The sequence below is a fragment of the Salmo trutta genome, unplaced genomic scaffold (genome assembly GCF_901001165.1).
Source record: "Salmo trutta unplaced genomic scaffold, fSalTru1.1, whole genome shotgun sequence".
Taxonomy (NCBI): Eukaryota; Metazoa; Chordata; class Actinopteri; order Salmoniformes; family Salmonidae; genus Salmo; species Salmo trutta.
In genome coordinates, this window is record NW_021823073.1 from 3,419,696 (window position 1) to 3,424,695 (window position 5,000).

General features: G+C 41.2%; 1 protein-coding gene across 3 annotated transcripts in view; it reads right to left on the reverse strand.

The window, feature by feature from the left end:
• Positions 1–5,000, reverse strand: part of LOC115188706 (ly6/PLAUR domain-containing protein 6-like) — a 57,750-nt gene that overhangs the window by 13,370 nt on the left and 39,380 nt on the right. For 2 of the 3 annotated variants that reach the window (XM_029747433.1, XM_029747431.1), the window contains exon 1: positions 4,523–4,706. The exons of the other annotated variant lie outside the window; for it this stretch is intronic. The gene's annotated coding sequence lies outside the window, so the exon portion shown is untranslated. Of the gene's footprint in view, positions 1–4,522; positions 4,707–5,000 lie in introns of those variants that run through there. 3 annotated transcript variants of the gene reach the window in all.

Consider the following 5,000-nt stretch of genomic DNA (forward strand, 5'->3'; position numbering starts at 1 on the left):
CCCTTCACAACAGTACAGAGGCACATAGAGAGACGCTAATACCTTCTGTTGTGTTCAGGGATCCACAAGAACTAGTCAGACCAAATATTGGTGTAGTAGTATGATTATCTCTATGATGTCATTTATCTCTGTGGGATACTACAACACTGAGTAAGAAGCTAAGAGACTTCTGAACCACTGTAGTCAGCCGACAGAGGATTATACATTATACATGGGCCTCTATGTATGAGAATCTTGTTAGTCCCAAGTAGCTCAGCCGGTAGAGCATAGGGCTTGGAAAGCCAGAGTTGTGGGTTTGATACCCATGGGGGACCAGTAGGAATATCTATGCACTCCCTACTGTAAGTCATTCTGGATAAGAGATGATGAAAATGACTAAAAGAGGCTCGGGTTTGTTAAGATAAATTATACCTTAATCCTAAATGACAACAACAGCTTAACTATTGGCCCTGAAGAGACAGCAACTCAGTCTAAGTGTAGTGCTGATCTGGAAGATGATAATAACCTGGTCAAAAGGAATTTCCCTCAGGTCACATAGCATATGTCTCATGTAACAAAATCATTGGTTTTGGATTCCAAAGAAAGACTGGTCGCAATTAAGCTTTAAATCAATATCCATTCCATTAAAATTCAAGATGGAATCGTGCGTAGAGCACAGATTGCTGGACCACTTTGAGGTGCTGTAAGTCAACTGTAGGGTCTCTTAACCCTCTGGTAACTCCATAGACAGGGCCGTATTGTGGGAGTAGATATGGTGGTTATACAGAGGGCAGGCTGGGTTAAGAACCTGCTGCTGTTCGTTGTACAGGAAGTCACTCACTGTACAATACACTATTAGAAAAAAAGGAGCTATCTAGAACCTTAAAGGGTTCTTCGGCTGTCCCCATAGGAGAACCCTTTGAAGAACCCCTTTTTAGTTGCAGGTAGAACCCTTTTGGGTTCCAAGTAGAACCCTTTTGGTTCCATGTAGAACAGGTTCTACCTGTAACCAAAAAAGGTTATCCTATGGGGACAGCCGAAGAACCCTTTGGAACCCTTTTTTCTAAGAGTGTACTCTATGTTTCAATGGACTGAAGGCCATACTGTACCTCTACGTGCCTGGTCTTTGGGACTGACTGCTAGAGAAGTAGTAGGACTGGCACAGAGAAATGTATGGCGGAGGCGTTGTGCCCTTCAGTGTCACTGTGGAACGTCAAGAGGCTGTCTGGGAGGCTGCTGGTGATATGGTGCTAGTCGTTGAGATATGGTCTACTCTCCAAGAGCTCCGGACATCCTGTTGGTTCTATTACTGTACCATCCTGCCCTTTATCATGATGTAGAACATTCCTTTATGATGGCGTAGAACATTCCTTTTTGATGACGTAGAACATTCCTTTATGATGACATAGAACATTCCTTTATGATGACGTAGAACATTCCTTTATGATGACGTAGAACATTCCTTTATCATGACGTAGAACATTCCTTTATGATGACGTAGAACATTCCTTTATGATGGCGTAGAACATTCCTTTATGATGACATTGAACATTCCTTTATCATGACGTAGAACATTCTTTTATGATGACATATAACATTATTTTATGATGACGTAGAACATTCCTTTATGATGACCTAGAACATTCCTTTATGATGACTTAGAACATTCTTTATGATGCTTTATGATGACCTAGAACATTCCTTTATGATGACGTAGAACATTCCTTTATGATGCTTTATGATGACCTAGAACATTCTTTATTATGCTTTATGATGACCTAGAACATTCCTTTATGATGACCTTTAACATTCCTTTATGATGACCTAGAACATTCCTTTATGAGGCTTTATGATGACCTAGAACATTCTTTATGATGCTTTATGATGACCTAGAACATTCCTTTATGATGCCAAGCTGATTTAGGGCTCTATTCAATCAGATCCGCTTTAGCCTACATCCACATAGTGGTTGTTTTGTCAGATCCACAAGTGGTTCCTGGCATTATACATAAAGTGGGCATGGCCATTGGCTGCACGGAGTCGGATTAAGATAAATCCCATGCAGCCTTGTTTGAACACTGGAATGTGAGATGTAATCTACACCTTGATTAGGCTGATAGAAATCCTCATATTGATTAATGATTTTAAATTTGAGATATAGCCTACACTTTCTCATTCTACCTCTTCCCCTTCTGTATTTATTTATTTAGCTCCTTTGCACCCCAGTATTTCTACTTTGTACACTCATCTACTGTCAAATCTACCATTCCAGTGTTTTACTTGCTATATTGTATTTACTTCGCCACCATGGCCTTTTTTGCCTTTACTTCCCTTATCTCACCTCATTTGCTCACATCGTATATAGACTTATATTTCTACTGTATTATTGGCTGTATGTTTGTTTTACTCCATGTGTAACTCTGTGTTGCTGTATGTGTCGAACTGCTTTGCTTTATCTTGGCCAGGTCGCAATTGTAAATGAGAACTTGTTCACAACTTGCCTACCTGGTTAAATAAAGGTGAAATAAATAAAATACAATTCTGAACTTCTACTGTGAGTGGGATGGGTGTGGCTTCGTGACAATGATCAAGAGTAGCTGCTCACCGATTTGACACCTCCGACACCGCCAAAACATCAGCTATGTGGGTGTCGGCTATCACCGGTTAATGCTTGATCTGATTGAATCTAGGCCTTAATGCTGGGTGCTGAGATTGGTGTAGACAGGCAGACAGGTGGTGTGAGGATATGAAGTAATGAATGGACCAGCGGACGGATTGACACACAGCAGGCTCTAGGCTTCTGGGCCTCTGGGCCTCTGGACCTCTGGGCCGCTGGGCCTCTGGGCCTCTGGACCTCTGGCTGCCTGGAGTCACAGACTTTGATTCTCTACTTCTCCCTCATCTCTTCTTCCTGCCCCTGTGGTTCCACTACTTCCATCTCTAATTAAGTGATTTGTAAGAGAGAGGCCCGCTTTGGACTACAGGGGCCAGAGGCTGTCCCTCCCCAGTTAGGGTGCTGTACAAATGGAATTTCTGTTGCATGGCCTTTACTTGAAAAGGGAGAGCGAGAGAGAGCAAGAGAGGGGGAGAGGAGAGACCACTGACTTCTGCATATTAAGGAAAGGAGGCATCTAAAAAAATCTAAATTACAAGACTCACAACAGCCACACTCACCCCCCGTTCCACACTCTCACACACAGACAGACTGCCTCTGTGAGGGCCAGCCAGACCACAAATAGACATGTTTTTACTTGAGTGAGTTTAAAAGGAATTCCGGCAAACAACTTGTTTAGAATGCTTCCCAATACCTATTTATTTAAAAGTTATAGCATGACGCATGATGCATCTTTTTAAGTAGTTGGGAAAATACAGACTGGAATTGAAGATAAATTGAGAACACATGCAGATGTATTTCTAGGAGAGGCCAGACAGACTTCCTGAGAAAATGCCAAATACACTGCATTCGGAAAGTATTCCGACGACCACTTTACTTTTTCCACATTTTATTACATTACAGCCGTATTCCAAAATTGATTAAATTGTTTTTTTCCCCACACAATACCCCATAATCACAAAGCAAAAACAGGATTTAAAAAATGTTTGCAACAGAAAACAATCTGACAGTGGGCTGCAGGAACATGTGTGTACAGTGATGTCAGTGTGAGGACTCTGCCCACCTGGACTGTAGTAATTCTACAGTATGGTTCTAGTGAACCTGCTGATGGTAGAAGCCTCAGGGCAGCCTGCTGTGTTTGAAACCCTGTCATTCCTACAGCCATAATAACACCACTTAACACTGTAGTGTACCTCACTTGTTTAATGTAGGCCTACCACACAGCTGTAGGAGAGAGTTTCCCATCCCGGCCCAGCCCTTCCACATATCTGACCGATTTTAGCACTAGCAAACCTGATTTAGCTACAATACAATAAAATACAACAATATGGCCAACTGTTAAATCTGGAGAGAAGAATTCCTGCTCTCTCTGTTCAGTGTGTCGATTGTCTTTCATGGTGCTGAGGCAGCTATAAGTAAATTTACACTCAGTGGATTATTTATGGGCTAGGCGCATATGGCAGCACTGCACTGGCATTGCAGTTCCTAAACCTGTGCCATGCACCTGCTAACGTTACTACTTTAAGTATTCCCTAAATCAGTTTGACAGCTCTGCAATCTCATCCCCTTTGAATGGGGATCACTTAAAATAATGGAATGCTCACAATTCGTAATCTGCTGAATTTGAGAAAACTCAGTTTGAAATAGTTTAAAACGAGATAGAGAGCTAATCGTATTTTATATAGTACAGAGACCACTGTAGATAAAACGTACAGTTTCCAAACAACTCACATTTGACTAGTAATCAACTAAAACGCGCACTGATGTGTCTGTTGGAAATATAGACAGGTAGGAAGCATGCAGATAAGAAGAGTTGTTTTTGTGGATCACAGCTGTTTTACGTCTCATATCTCATTTCATTGTGCACAGTGTTCAACCTAAAGAATCATTTAGAAAAACTGCACCGCAATCTCTGAAAACAACACTTACCCAAATAAAACGCCTCCCGAACTTCGTGGGTAAATCAACTGAAGAATATTCCACTTGTTATTCTAGATAAACGCTACATTCGGGCTCAGAATTGGATGTGTAGCCCGGTAGAATCGACATACTACTGAGAACGAATGCCGCTCTTTTCGTCCTCTTGCAGCTTCGGGAGTTTCTGTAGGCGTGTATTATGCGTAACCATTGGAACGTCAGTGCAGAGAGATGCAGGGGGATCGGGAAGATGTGGGGTCTTCACTTTATCCATCCCATATCCATTGTGTTAATCTACACATATGGTACATGGACTATTGTCAAGACATGGCAAATGAAAATGTTTTTCAATATCAATATTTTGACTTTTAAGAACTAAAGTGGTTATTACAATTTTGACTCTGCTATTTGTTATTAATTAACTGTTACACATATTATAAAATCACTCCAATAAAATGAAGAGGCTAGAATGGAAACATATTTGTAATTT